General features: G+C 39.9%; 1 pseudogene; it reads left to right on the top strand.

The window, feature by feature from the left end:
• Positions 1-984: 984 nt before the first annotated feature.
• LOC143393767 (cAMP-regulated phosphoprotein 19 pseudogene) lies at positions 985-1,303 on the top strand (annotated as a pseudogene).
• The last annotated feature ends 14,575 nt before the right edge of the window (positions 1,304-15,878 follow it).

Raw genomic sequence — 15,878 nt, 5'->3', positions numbered from 1 at the left:
AGTTTACCAGGAAGAAAAATTTTATGTTATTTAAAAAACGTTAATTAAGGTAGGGCTTAGAACCATGAGAAAAATTTACCAGTGCGTTCCTTTGTTATTTTGGATATAGAACTTGGTTTTATTTTTTTGATGCAATACTAGGAAAATTTTGGAAGATACTGCCATTTTTACTTGAAAATGAGAATCTGGTATTTTTGTATTTTATCATTTTCAATAAAACTTATTAAGTGTTTCGAGAAAAAAGCAGAGACTTGGGGATGTAGCTCAGTGGTAGGATGTTTACCTAGCATGGATAAGGCCCTGGGTTAGATCCCCAGCGAGGGGTGGGGTTGGGGGTCAAAATGCAAAAGTACAAGCTCATTCACAATATGGAATGCCTGTATCTGTCCAGGCTGCTCACTCCCCAACTCCAAAATGTGGGCAGTGAGAGAAGAGGTCTCGGTTACTCTGGCAAGCTAGCTGGCCTTGCTTCTTGAAAAGCTTCCTTCTTGATAGCCTCTTTCCTGCTGTCTGCCTTAAAGTCTCTGGCCTCTCAACGCCCGTCTCTTGTTGGCTCCTCTTCTTCTTCCTAACTTACATGTCGAAGCTGGAGTTTCTTGGTCTTGGTTCCAGGATCCCGGTGTGGGATCCAGATGTGTACTTGGATCACAGGCACCTCAAGCACATTATGGCCATATGGCTCCTGCTGTCTTCCTCCTGCCTCTGCATACTTTACTTCGATCAGATTTTACCTTTATTTATTCAATAAATATTGACTGAATGCTTAATATGTGCTTAATGTCCCAGTTTCAGGAAAGCCTTGTCTGATGTCCTAGATTAGATCTGAGGCACCCTTGTTATTAGGCAAACTATATCCTTCCTGTTGGAGCATACACAACAGAAATTATGTGATTTTTATTTATTTTTTATTATTTTTTTTTAAGTTGGTTACAGAGACAGAGGATTGGGGCTAGTTACAGGGAGAGCTATGTCCATGGAAGTCCCCAGGCGGCCTCAGCATAGGAGCAGAAGGAAATGGAAGATAAAGCGACTAGTCTAGAGAAAGCTGAATAAGCAAAATTAAAAGCAAGGTTTTCTCATCTGAGCCAAAAGCCTGGCGGCTGATCTTTTTTTAAGGAAATGATTGCAGAAAGGGTAAAAATATTTTAATTCTTGGGATTACAACATGGCAAAAGCAAAGATGAAGAACAAGCAACTTCCTCCGGCAGCCCTGGATAAGACAGAGGTGACTGGTGACCACATTCTCACTCTACAGGACCTTCCTTAATGGAAACCATCCCTTGTTAGCAAGCTGGCTGGCTGATTTAAAGAGCTGACCTGCATAAATTTACTAATTCCCTCAATTTCTCCTTACTATGTTATTTATTTTCTTTTTGTTTCTTTTTCTTCACTAAGTCATTTGAGACTGATGGCTTTGCAGGTAGCAATAGTGTGTATTGCTATTTTAAGGGAATATACATGTGTAGAGGTGATGATTAGTTCTAACAGTGCACTAGGAAAAGGACATGTTACAGCAACATAAGAAGTAATCTACTTGAAAATATTTGTATATATTTCCTAAGTCCTAGTGTTACAATTTGTAATGTTTTGACTTCTCTTGCTTCATCTTGATTGTAGCTTTGTGTGTTACTCTTATTTAATGTAACCTTTGCATTGATTTCTTCTGTCAAATTTTCCATTTGGATTTTCCAAAACAGGAGTTTAAGACCTCAAGTTGGAAAAAAGGTCACATAATGCAAACACACATAGAAAAACTCCAAAAGATTTGTATAACTATGCTTGAACTTGAATGGCCTTGAACCTGTTTCAGCTTTAACATTAGAATTTTACTTGGCAATATTTGCCCATTGTGGTGTAACTTACAGGACTTCAGTGCTTAACTGCTGCCATTGAAGCTAGTATTCCTATTTAGTTCTGTAGTGCTGGATACCTTTTGTTGTTGAAGATGCAAATGAAGTATGCCTGTGCATTGACTGTTGAATTCACTTTGGGTCATTTTTGCACAAACAATAAAAAAAAATCCATCCCTCATAAGAGCCACAAGAACAGGGTTAGTGCCTCTTTTTAATGGTATCCTCAAATTCTTGGTTCACAGTAGATACTCAATAAATGTTTGTGGAATACATTTAAGAGGATTATAATGGAAATATTATAAAAAGTATTTAATGGAATTATTTGTAACCTAGTTGAGGAAAGACAACATTTTCACTTGTAACAGTTATTATGAAGCAGTGCTGATAGAGAGGTGGTTAGACTTATTTTTTTATTTTTTATTTTTTTTGATACCAGGAGCTTAGGGTTACTTAAATGCTGAGCCACATCTCCAGCCCTTTTTATTTTTTATTTTTGAGACAGGGCCATGTTGCCTAGGGCCTCACTAAGTTACTGAGGTTGGCTTTGAACTTTCCATCCTCCTGCCTCAGCCTCCCAAGCTACTGGAATTATAGGCATGCATCACCAAGCCCAGCAGTAATTAGACTTTTAAAATCCTATCTGATCCTCAGACTCTATGACCTTAACATGCAAGTTAATTTAGAGTACTCTGTACACTTGGGTAATGAAAGCAAAGGCATGCTCAAGTTGGGTATGGTTAATTTGGGAATGTTTTCTAATCCAAATAGATAAATATGAGCTCAGTGTAAAGTAGTGTTTCTCAATCTGGTTACTACAGACATTTTTGGGCCAGATAATTTTTTGTGTGGGGCTGTCCTGTGCATGATATGGTATTTAACAGCATTCCTGGTTTCTACTCATGAGTTGCTTCTAGCAACCATCTGTTCTGACAATCAAAAATGTCTTTAGGGGCCAGGATGTAGCTCAGTGTTAGAACACTTGTCTGGCAAATACAAAGCCCTGGGTTCAATCCCCAGCACAGGGGCAGGGAGGGAATGCCTCTAGATATTGCCAAATATTCCCTGGGTGCAGAATCACTCCTGATGAGAACTGCTGATTTAAAATTGAGTGAGTAATCCCAGTGGCTCTGGAGGCTGAGTCAGTAGGATTGAGAATTCAAAGCCAGCCTCAACAACAGTGAAGTGCTAAGCAACTCAGTGACCCTGTCTCTAAATAAAATACAAAATAAGGCTGGGGATGTGGCTCAGAGGTTGAGTGTCCCTGAGTTCAATCCCCAGTTTCAAAAAAAAAAAAAAAAAAAAAAGAGTGAGTTGAGTTGCCTGAGGGAGACGATTTCTGGGAGTAAAAGGTGTAAAAGTTCTGAATTGGGAATGAAGAAATCATGTTTAAGAGATGGGAGGATTCTCTGGTTGAATGCAGAGAATTCAATTTTTTTTTTTTTGGTTCCAGGGATTGAACCCAGGGCCTTGTGCATGCAAGGCAAACACTCTACCAACTGAGCTATATCCTCTACCAACTGAGCTATATCCCTAGCCCTAAATTCTGTTTTTAAAAGGGTTGTTTTGGAGCATTGATTTATGAAAATTGCATGTTCTGTGAAGTAATAACCATGAAAGACAAGGACAGCCTGCTGATGAAATAAAGTGACAAAATGATCTCCCTGGAGAATGGGTGGAGCTCTTTTCTGGGCTGGGTGCTTCCTACCTGTGCCCTGATGGCCCCCCAAATGACCCTTCTCTCCCACATTTCGTCAGGGGTAGAACAAGTCTTACCTAGTACAGTGTGCCCAGCACATTGATAAATTTAACTAAATGAACTCTGAGCTGAGCTGATCCGAACAGGATAAAGGAAAAATCCTACCTAGAAGGCAGATATGAATATTTTAGTTTGTTGGTTTAATGAATATCCCACCAACTACTTGAATAACGGCAAATCAGACACTTTCTTAAAAGAAAACCACTCCCTTGCTATGTGAGGTGATAAAAACCTGTAATCCCAGCAACTCGTGAGGCCGAAGCAGATGGATTACAAATTTGAGGTCAACCTGTGCAATTTAGCAAGGGCCTGTCTAAAAAATTTTTTAAAAGAGCTGGGGATGTAGTTTAGTGGTAGAGTGCTTGCTTAGCATATGCAAAGCCCTGGATTTAATGCCTCCTAACACAAAACAAAATGAAACAAAATAACAACAACAACCCTCCCCTACCACCACCAATTCCTTGCTAGTCTTCTTAATTTTCCTACTTTCTGATTTCTATCTTTATCCCAAGTTAGAACTCGAAGATGAAGGTGACAATTTCTGGCTTAATTACTTATGACTCTTATTTAAGTTAACTCATTTTACATCTTTTTAAAATCAGGGGATGATGTCACTGAAATAATTTTATTTATTTATTAAATATTTATTTATTTTTAGTTGTAGTTGGACACAACACCTTTACTTATTTATTTTTATGTGGTGCTGAGGATCGAACCCAGGGCCTCACATGTGCTAGGCAAGTGCTCTACCGCTGAGCCACAGTCCCAGCCCGAAATAATTTTATTTTTAAAACATGAGTTTTCTTCATCATACCCAATGTAAGTATAATACTATTTTTAAAAAATATGCATAACAGAATAGTTTATGTTTTCAGCCTTTTTCTTTTTTGGTACAGGAGACTTAACCCAATGGTGCTTAATCACTTAGCCATATCCCCATCCCTTTTTATTTTTTACTTTGAAACAGAATCTTGCTAAGTTGTTTAGAACCTTGCTAAGTTGCTGAGGCTGCTCTTGAACTTGTATTCCTCTTGTCTCAGCCTCCTGAGTTGCTGGGAATATAGGCATACACTACCAGGCTTGGCTGTTTTTAGCTTCTTGACTTTTCTTGTGTGTTTACTGTGAGCAAAACATGGTAGGTGCTATCAGAAAAATTAGTTTTATTCTTGATAACAGTGACTTTGGGAAACTGCTTATTTTTCTGATACAATTCTTGCTAAAACATTCTTGGAACTCTTCATTATTTATTCATCTAACAAATATTTATTGAGGATCTATTTTGTTTCAGGCAATGCTGGGAACATAGAAAGGAAAGGTGTATAGCTTGTCTTCCAGGAACTTGCTGAGTGGTAGGCTCAACCTCCAACCAGACAGTGACAAACTCAGGGAATAGGTGCTATAGGGAGGGGTGAACTAGGACCTGTGTCCTTGTTTGGGGAATTGAAGGAAGCATGAAGAGACAGTTGGGCGATTCTTGAAAGATGAGCTGGGATTCATCAGGAGGAGCAGCAGAAGGAATAATAGTTCTTCTATTTAGGCACAGGGGAATGGGAAAGTACGTTTCACAAAGAGTAGTAATAGTTCAGTGTATATGGGGAAGAGAGGCCAGAGTACAATCATGAAGAACTGCCAGGTTTCTGTTCTCGAGACTAAAAGGCTCAGGGGTCACTCCAGTTAAACTGGGCTAACTGGGCTGCATGAAATAACCACACAAGAGACACAAATACCTTTTTCTTTGGGGTTGCTGTGACGGCTCCTCTGATCTTAAGGGTCCGCAAAAAGAGAGAGAGCACGCGCTGACCCCTTTTATTGAGGAGAAATTATTTAAATGAGGCAAGGGGTCAGGTTTCAGGGGGCTGAGTCTATCTTCATGATGTCCACTGTCAGTAGGTTGACTGACACCTGGGTAGGCCACACCCAAGGGCACAGTAAGAGAAGGAGACACACACAAGGCACTTCCATGGAAGATTCTATCCTAAACTGGGCAAGGGGTTATATTACAAAGAAACAGGTGAGCATAGCTTCACCCATGGGGCTGTAGCAAGACACACCCATGCACGAGACACCGACCCTCGCACCCAAGAAGGGTGGGAAAAGTTCTGCCACATTTCTGCAACTGAGCGTCTCAGCACCTGGCTGGGGAGTGTGACCCAGTCAAATGTAAGGTTGTTCTCCCACAAAGAACCTGTCCTGTCCTGATGAGATGTGTCCTGATAAATTGTGGTAAGATTCTTGGAGGATTCTCTTCAATAACAATGAGGAAGAATGGGTTAGGGGACAAGATAGGAAGATAAGGGAAGTGGCTAACGCAGCTCATCTGTTCAACATGGGTAGATGCCTGAGAGTGAAGCCCCTCCCCCTCAATTTGTAGAGGGAGTCGAATAACTTTTATAGTGTTCAAAAATGTGATTAAACTATGTGACATTATGTGTCATGGTTTGGGTCTTAAATGTCCCCTAAAATCTCACATGTTGAAGACTTAGTCCCAGTGTGTCGGAGACCAGCTCCAACAGGGGGTCTCAGGAGACTAACGGATGGTGAGGAGTCAGAGAAAGGGGGGTGGAGAAACAACACAGACACCAAAGTGAAGGTGTTGATCCCAATCTTTACTTGTGAAGTTGATCGTATATACTTTTCATTTTGGCAGGCTCACAGTACTTTGTGGTTACAAAACAGGAATCATTATTCAAAGAAACAAAATATTACTTAGCTACAATTAAAATAGAAGAATGTATCTTGGCTTATGCATAAGCAAGCATTTGTACTTTCAGTTCGAGTTTTGCTTTGAGCTGTTTCTGCTTAGTTAACTTTTAATAATAGTTACAAATGTCCCAAACTATTGGCCTATACCTTGACTATTCTTTCTTGACTTACTGACTGGAACCGGTGCCATGGTTATGGCAAGTGGTTGACTTGTTATTAATTTTAATCAAACAAGAGTAAGAGCACAAACCATTGTGTACAGGAACAAGAACAAGTTGCCCAGTACTAAGCACTAATCTGTCTTCTTATCATTAATTCTTCTTCTCTAGATTTTAATTTAATTTCTCAAAAACTTCCTTGACAGGAATACAGGGAGTTTTTCATTAGACATTAACAATTTACGCTCCACAGCTGAATCATTGCATTTAGAGCAAACAGATCTATTCTTTAGAAGTAGTTGCATTAATTGGGAAAGTCATGTTTTTTCCTTCATACTTAATGGTCATACGAGAAGTCACAACTATACTTATTAAAGGAATACAAAAACAAATCAGCCCATTCCCAGAAACATACTGTGCTCCTCCAGAGGATGGACGCCTTGCGCCATCCACCTCAGTAGGGCCTTGCCATTGCCTGAGTCAGGGGAGGGGCACAGCACCAATGCAACAATACTTAGAGGTGAGACCTTTGAGAAGTGATTGAATAATGAGGGCTCTGACCTCACGAATAGAGTAATCCATTTACAGATCTATAGCTTAAGGGAGATTGTCATCAAAGTGAACTCATTCTTTGCTTCCTGGCCAACATGAGGTGAACAACCTCCTCTGCCAGAAATTCCTGTTGCCATTGTCTGCCTTACCATAGACACCAGAGCACCTGGTCCAAACATGAATTGAAATTGTAAGCAAAAACAAACCTTTCATCTTTTTAAGTTGTTAATGTCAGGTATTTTGGTTCAACAATGGAAAGCTGACATACACACTGCATATATACATGGCATAATGTAGCTATGTTAGTTTTCTGTTTCACTGATCAAATACCTGAGATAATCAACTTAAAAGGAAGAAAGGTTTATGGTTTATAATTTTGGAGTTTTCAGTTTATGATCGATTGACCCCATTACTTTGAGCCTGTGGCAAGGCAGTACCTCTTGGTGGAAATGTGTGATGAAGAAAGCTGCCCACCTCATGGAGGCCAGGAAGCAAAGAGACAGAAAGAGGTCAGGATCCAAATAACTCATCCAAAGGCACACCCTGAATGACTTAACTTCCTCTCACTAGACCCTGCCTACTAAGTGTTCCACCACCTCTCCACAGTGCCACAGGCTGGGGACCAAGTCTTTAACATGTGGGCCTTTTTTTGAGTGTATATGGGGAGGTATTCCAGATCCAAACCCTAGCAGGAGCCCAGAGTTCCACATGGTCTGCAAGAGCATGATCATTGAATATTTTCCATCAAATAGAAAATCACAATCTAGTTTCTCCCACTCTCAACCAATCAAAGAATGTGCTTAATCATCTGCACCTGTGGTTTGTACAAGCAAGAACCCATGATCAACCTCTGATATGGACCGGGAAAGAAAGGAGGAAGGTGGAAAGGACAATGGTGTCATTCAATGATTAGGAAAATGATTATACATCTTGGTCATTAACGTAGGGTAAGGGTAGGGGTTTAGGGGAGAATATAAGATAATTCCTACATTTCTGGCTTGGTGATTAACTTTCTCTCTTTTTTTACTTTCTATACTAGGGATTGAACCCAGAGGTGCTTAACCACTGGGCCACATCCCAGTCCTTTTTAGTTTTTATTTTGAGACAGGGTCTCATTAAGTTGCTTAGGGCCTTGCTAAGTTTACTTTTGATCCTTCTGCCTCAGCCTTCTGAGCCACTGGGATTACAGGCATTTGTAACAATGCCCAGGGGTGATTAACTTTTTGGGGGGCTGGGGGGATTAAACTCAGGGGCACTTAGCCACTGAGCCACGTACCCAGCCCTATTTTTTATTTTATTTAGAGAGAGGGTCTCACTGAATTGCTTAGTGTCTCGCCATTGCTGAGGCTGGCTTTGAACTTGCAATCCTTTTGTCTGAGCCTCCCAGGCACTGGGATTTCAGGCATGTGCCACCGCGCCAGGCTAATTAACTTTTAAAATGGTCTTTAGAGTCGTTTTATGGGGTAAAGTGGTTGGCTTCATTGCTTCATCTGTTTTACTGATTCCATACAGCATGAAACAGTTTGGTAAGCTACATGCATCATGAAATTACTCTTTAATTGACTTTGGGATATTTACAAAAAAGGACCTACTTTCAAAGGATAAATTTCGTTGCTGGTATGTATTTGCAAGACAGCATGCCTAAGTTCTGTGTTATTCAAAATGTTTTCTTCTTTAATTTGGAACTAGGAAAATATTTCATAATTGGAAAAATCTAGTGAAAACTCAATCTTCAACTGAGCCACTGTGCTTACTATTCTAAAGACATTGGGGCCTCTGTGTCTTTGATGCCTCTGGCTCATTACAGTTTCCTCTGGAATGTCTCCACATCATCCCTTGCTTTCTATTTCCAGGTTGAAAAGACATATACCTTTCGAGATTCGGGTCAAATGTCACTTTTTCTACCAGGCTGTCCTGGTAACTTCATCTTTCAGGCAGCAAAATTCACCACCTCTTCTGAACTGTTTTTCCCATTAGACCTTTTTTTTTTTTGGTACTGGAGATTGAACTCAGGGGCACTCAGCCACTGACCCACATCTCCAGCCCTGTTTTGTATTTTATTCAGAGACAAGGTCTCACTGAGTTGCTTAGTACCTCACCACTGCATTGCTGAGGCTGGCTTTGAACTCACCATCCTCCTGTCTCAGCTTCCTGAGTGCTGGGATTATAGGCATGCAGCACTGCGCCCTGCTGGACTGTGCATTCTTATGAGGAGACCCCACATGCCTATCTTTGAATTGTCATTGTACCTTCGGTCACAGCATAAATTTATTTTTTGAGTGTAGAAAATTAGAAAGAGTAGTAAATGGTGTTCCATCTGCCTGAGAAGGGTGAAACATAGAACCTACCATCAGGAGGCTAGATGATGGTGCCCAGACCAGGGGCAGAACCTCCTTTCTGGCACCTGGCACCAGAAATAGGTGTGGGTCAGGGAGGTCTGAAATGCAAACAGGATGGGCTGAGGCTCAGGGCTAGGATTACTACCCCTAGAAGGCCTGGAGGAACAGAGAAAATAGGCACCAAGAACAGGCTAGGCATAGATAAAGGAATGCTTGGATAGTTAGGAAGGGGCTTAGGGAGCAGAGATAAGGCATTACCCAAAATGTGAGGGAAAAAAAATCAAGTGTTGATCCATATTGTTGGCACAGAGCTGCTGCTATTATTACAAAGAAGTAGATCACTTTTGTTGTTAAAAGTTTAGAGAAAGCTTTATTTTTTTCTTGGCTTGCTTGGCTTATCTAAAGACTTTGAGACAATTCAGACATCTTCAAAATATATTGACACTGGTTGAATTTAAATATTGGTAGTCAGCACAAAGAGTTATTTTGGGATGTTATCAAAGATACTGATTCCAAGAACTTGTTAGGACAATAACAGATAATCTGGTCTTTGTTGTATACATAATTTATAAAATTAGGATGAATTAGAGTGATGTCAGATAATCCAGTTTTTTAAAAATATATTTTTTAGTTGTAGATGAACATAATACCTTTGTTTTATTTATTTATTTTTATGTGGTACTGAGGATTGAACCCAGTGCCTCACACATGCTAGGCAAGCTCTGAACCACTAAGCTGCAACCCCAGCCCTAATCCATCTTTTATTGTACATATAACTTATAAAATTATAATGAGATTAATATATAATATGATATAATGATATTGGGCAGCTGCTCCTGAGTCCGAGGCCTGTGTGACAAACAATCTAGATGGGATTGAAATTTAGTAGTAGGAAGCTCAGCCTTTTATCATCAGTAACAGAAAATACTAATTTGCTTTAATGAGCATATGTGCAATTTAAACAAATAGTTGGAAACAACCTCTACCTTAAATTTGGGATAAGAGCTTTCAGAATCTTAATTGGATTAAATTATGTCCAGATCAAAAATTGCAATCCAAAACCTATTTGATAAAACTTTTAGAATCATTTTATTTTATTTTACCTGAGTGCTCCCTAGCACATCCGAGGCGCTGGGTTCGATCCTCAGCACCACATAAAAATAAATAAATAAAATAAAGGTAATGTATCCAACTACATCTAAAAAAATATTTGAAAAAAAGACCCAAATTACTGGCAACAAAGTATACTATAGCATACTGGTTGTTTACCCTCTTGATCATATGACTGAATGGGACATGCAGCTTGCTGTCACTGTCCAGCCTTGTGAGAAAGTAGCACAGGATGGCCTATTGTTAGCCAGGGAAAAGATCAAAATTCAAAATTTGAAGTATGGTTATCTACTGAATATCATTGTAAAGTAAAATAATCCTAAATTGAAGCATCATAAATTGGGACTATCTGTATAAGAAATCATATCTCAGGGTCTACCATATGGCAGAGATTTGATAATGATTTACTAAATGTAGTATGAATGAATGTAGTGGTTAATAAACTTTCTTGTAGCAACTTTACTTTGAATTAAACGTCTTGTCATGTTATCTGTATTCAATGGATTTACCTTTACACATAACTCTGTGAGGGAAACTTCAATTTTGATTCTGTCCCATTTTGAGGCCCGTATATTTACTGAACTCTGTTCTTATTCCACAGTGGGAGTCTATTTGATTAAAATAGGTATAAAAATTTTGATAGCAGTTCTATTATGAGTGCTTAGTCTCATTTTTTTTTGTGCCTGTCAGTATTTTCTCTAATAAAAAGTTCAACAAGTTTCATCAAGCATTTACTGTGTTTTGAGACACTGCATAATGTATTTTGAGGTTTTTTTTTTTAGTTTTTAGTTATATTTACTAACCTTGCTTGATCCTTTTCTTCCTATACCAAGCTATAGGATTAGCATTCTTTTTACTCAACTCTCACCCCTCTAGTCTTGTCTCTAGCCCCAGAGTTCCTCTGTGTGTCACCTTCTTTACCTTATATAGTCCCTTCATTACCCTAGAACAGCTCTGTTGTCAGTACCCTGCCCATCCCCTAAAGGGGCTCAGACCTAGAACCCAGAGGATATTCTGACTGCCAGTCTAGGAATTTCATGAAAACCGAGTAAGTGAGAGGAATCTCATATTTTTTCCACCCTAACATCAAGGGCTGACTATGTGTGACCTATTCTACCATTCCTACAGCACCTGGCAAAGGTTGGCACTTGATGTGATTTTAAACTTAATTATGCCTTTCTGTGAGACATGTAGGCACATTTCTTTTCAGATCACACAGACTCTGAGGACAGAGGACATGTCACATTGTTCTTTCTGTGACTTGGCACTGGCACAGCCGCCATATTTGGGGCACAGGGTAATGAGTAGTAAGTGAATGGGTTGTGTAATAATCGGGTCATTTGAGTTGAAAAGAATTTAAGTGAGGGCTGGGGTTGTGGCTCAGCGGTAGAGTGCTTATCTCTTATGTTCGAGACCCTGGGTTTGATCCTCAGCACCACATAAAAATAAAAATAAAATAAAGGTATTGTAACTAACTACAACTAAAAAATAATTTAAAAAATTAAGTGAAAGCTTTCAGGAGACAAAATGTGTTATTCTTTTCTTATAAACTAGAAGTGCAGTATGAGAGTTTTTTTTTTTTTTTTTTTTTTTAACTAAAAGTACAAAGAGATCTATGGTTAATAAACAGGAATAGCCAGTGGTAGCTGGTAAGCCAAGTTTGGGTAACAATAGCCAGCTTGTTAACTAGGTAAGAATGAGGTTGTGTGGGTAGTATAAAATGGCAGATCCTAACAAGGCAAACCTGAGACACTTGAAAGAATGACTTGGTCAGTTAGAAACAGAAATAAGAGGGAAGATGGCAGGGGGAGAGAAGGGAATTAAAACTGGTATAAGATTTCTGTCTGGAAACTGATTTTGGGTGCAAGATTAGTTTGGTCTTAATCAATCCTTCCTTTCTTTCTTCTTTTCTTCCTATCAGGGATTGAACCCAGGAACGCTTAACCACTGAGCCATATCCCCACCCACTTTTTATTTTTAATTTTAAGACAGGGTCCCAATAGGTTGCTTACAGCCTCGCTAAATTGCTGAGGCTAGCTTTGAACCTGTGATCCTCCTGCCTCAGCCTCCTGTGCCTCTGGAATTATAATTGTGCGCCATCATGCACAGATGGTCTTGATTATTTCAACTCCAGTGTCCCTAATTATTAAATCAAGGTTGTACTTGCTTTTTATGAGGAAATGAGATGATGAAAACACTTTGTAAACTGGAAAGGACTAGGCAATTGTAATGTGTTTAAAGATACCTTTATCATCAGTGTGTGTGTGTGTGTGTGTGGTTTTCATATTCATCTTTAAAGGTGAGCCTACACCACATTATGATATATATGGTGTAGGCTCACCTTTAAACATATATATAAAATACACACACACACATATCTATATATAAATATTTTCTGCAGTAGTCAGAATAAATGCCTGAAGTGATGTTTGGGTTCCAAAGGGAAGGAAGAACAAACCGAGAAGCAGGCATAAATGGGAGAGACAGAGGGGCCAACAGATCTTTAGGAATGGGGAAGAAAATAGGCTTTATCAGAGGAATCAAAGGAGGAGAAAGTTGGATAGTACAGTGTGGCAAAAATCAAGACTGAGAGAATTTTTAGAAGATGAAAACTCTTGGTGTCAAATGCTATAAACAGGTTGAGTAAGAAGAACAATTTTTTTTTTTTTTATAAAATAAAAGAACTTTTTGAGACAGGGTCTCATTGTGTTGCCCGGAATGACCTTGAACTCCTGGGCTCAAGTCATCCTCTTGCGGGGCTGGGGATGTGGCTCAAGCGGTAGCGCGCTCGCCTGGCATGTGTGCGGCCCGGGTTCGATCCTCAGCACCACATACAAACAAAGATGTTGTGTCCGCCAAAAACTAAAATAAATGAATAAATAAATAAATAAATAAAAACATTAAAAAAAAAAAAAAAAAGTCATCCTCTTGCCTCAGCCTCTGAAGTAGCTGGGACTACAGGTGTGTCCCACCATGCACAGCTAAGAACAATGACTAAAACTTCATGGGAGGCTGGGGGTATGGCTCATGGGTAGAACACTTTCCTAGCATGTGTGAGGCTCTGGATTTGGTCCCTAGCACCACAAAAACAACAACAAAACAACTTTATTGAATTTGGCTTGAAGGACATTTTGGTAAATTTGAGTAAATGATTTCAGTGCAGGGTTGAGAGAACACTCAAGAGTTTGTATGTTTTGGAGGGGTGACTGGGACTGTGTCAAGATACCTGGAAAGAGGAGTGGCTATAGGTATCACCACAGCTGTTAAGTACTTAACAGTAAGAGGACAATAGCTTGGTAATTTTTTTCTAATTCCCAAAAGGATTTGATCAGCAAATGGGGTGGGGAAGGGATTGCAGGAGGAAGTTGAATGGGGACAGAAGATTGGCTGAGAGTGTTTGGAGAGTGTGGAAAGTGGAGGTGGAGGGAGGGGAGACTTTTTAGGACTTGTAACAGAAGGTGATATCCACTGTCTAAGGGAGGAAGTAGCCTTATAGATTAGAGATAACTCCAGAGGCTAGAAGGAAATGCAAGATGCTAAGTATAGGGTCCTGATATTTGTGAATGAGGGAAGGCTCATAAAGACTCTTTGGAGGATCTCAGAGTATTGGTACAGGAGAAGAGAGGCAGAACAGGAGGGTTTGAGAAGCCCTGAAACTGTTGTGGAACAAAGTGCTAGATATTTAACAATTGTTTCTTCTGGTATAAAAAACATACAAAATTTGGTAAATACTAGTGTTTGTTTTACCCAAATAAGAATTATTTGCTTCACTCAAATGCAAAAATATATAGCAACCAGGTACTTAATAAATGCTGCTTGAATTAAGTTATATTTATTAGATGTGAGTTAGGCACTGACTTAATTTATGAATACAGTTATGTAGCTCTGTAGGTGTGTGTTTCTTTTAAAGGTATGATAGTTTGCATTCTGTTTTTTCTACACACAAACCCAGAACTAATTGTGCCACTAGCTTTTACCGAAGGCTCCACTTTTCAGAGGCCAGAGCATTGGGCTAGCATGCTTTCCTATACCCTTTTCCTCTCTGGGAAGAAGGCTGGAGGTTGGGTGGTCTGCATAGACTTAGGTTGTTTCCAAAATCTGCATCACTCAATCACTCAGGGCTGAACTTTGCTCAGGCACAGATTACTTCTTATTAACATGTATTTGAAAGACAAACTGAGAAACTTGAGTGAAGGTCCTGGCTTTCTTACTGGACTGCAATCAGTGGTTGCCTCAGCCCTGTCCAACAAAAATTAGACTTTCATACAGATGTGCCACATACCTGAACTTGGAATATGGCACCCTTTTCTCTCTCACCTCATTCATTCTTCTACTTACCTTCAATGCTCAGTTCAAGCACTATTTCCCAGAAATCTTTTACAATCCCAGTCTGATGTTCTCTAGGCTATTCAGACAACAAAAAACCCTTTACTGTAGCTGGTTAATTTGTCTCTCTTCCCTAGTAGACTGGGTACTTAATGAAGGCAGATCTCAGTCTATCTGCCTTGTTATTCCTAACATTTAGTTCATAAACAGCACCTGATATTTCTAAGTGAATAAAGCGTTATCAATCATGAAAGTTTTAAAGTTTAAGCAGTTGGCCATTGAACCTAGAAACTCTCAACGTTTAAACAGCAGTCCATTTATTGTGTCAGTTTGCATGCTAACAGTGCATGGCATTCCTGATGGAGAATGGAACGTTCCCAGTCCATTTGCCAGTAAGAAAATCAGGACATTTAAGAGTGTATCTCTAGGAGATATTACTACACATGTACTGATCTCAAACTGCCTATCAATTGCAGAACCCACTAGATCAGCGTACTTTTCTTGATCTTGACCTACATACACTGTCCGTCCCAATAGTCACTAAAGAGGTGGTCAGAAAAATTTTTATGATTGTTTTTAGGTTAAGCAGTATATGGGTATGTTGGCCTACGTGAGTGTGTCTTCATGCCGGTGCATGGGTGGAGGAAGTAGGAGGAGGTGATCTATGCATCTCTTCTAGAGAGACGCCTTTCCAGACCTCCTTGACATTGATCTCTTATTCTCTCTCTGATCTCCTTATTCTCCTCCTTTGCACAGATCACTGCTTTGCTTGCATTCCTGTGAATGCCTGTTTTCTTTGCTAGAACTAGATTGTAAATTGCACAAGGTAAGGAACTGAATGCATTCCCTTCAGCCCTGTAATCCTGCTGTCCAGAAAGAAGTCTGAGGCATAAAAAGTATTCCACAAATTCTTTCCTCTCATAAGCGCTTCTGGGAGGGTCTATAGGGACCGACCACCACAGGGCTGGGCTCCGCTAGTTCCCGCAGCCGGATTCAAGGCCAGGGCAGGCCCAGGCCTAGGAGGGGCGGGACGCGGGGCGTAGCGCGGCGCGTTGCGTGTACCGGGTGCGGTCGCGTAGAC

This window comes from Callospermophilus lateralis, chromosome 3, assembly GCF_048772815.1.
Source record: "Callospermophilus lateralis isolate mCalLat2 chromosome 3, mCalLat2.hap1, whole genome shotgun sequence".
In the NCBI taxonomy this organism is placed as follows: Eukaryota; Metazoa; Chordata; class Mammalia; order Rodentia; family Sciuridae; genus Callospermophilus; species Callospermophilus lateralis.
The sequence above is the reverse complement of the archived record's forward strand: the minus strand, read 5'-3'. Positions and strand labels throughout refer to the sequence as shown.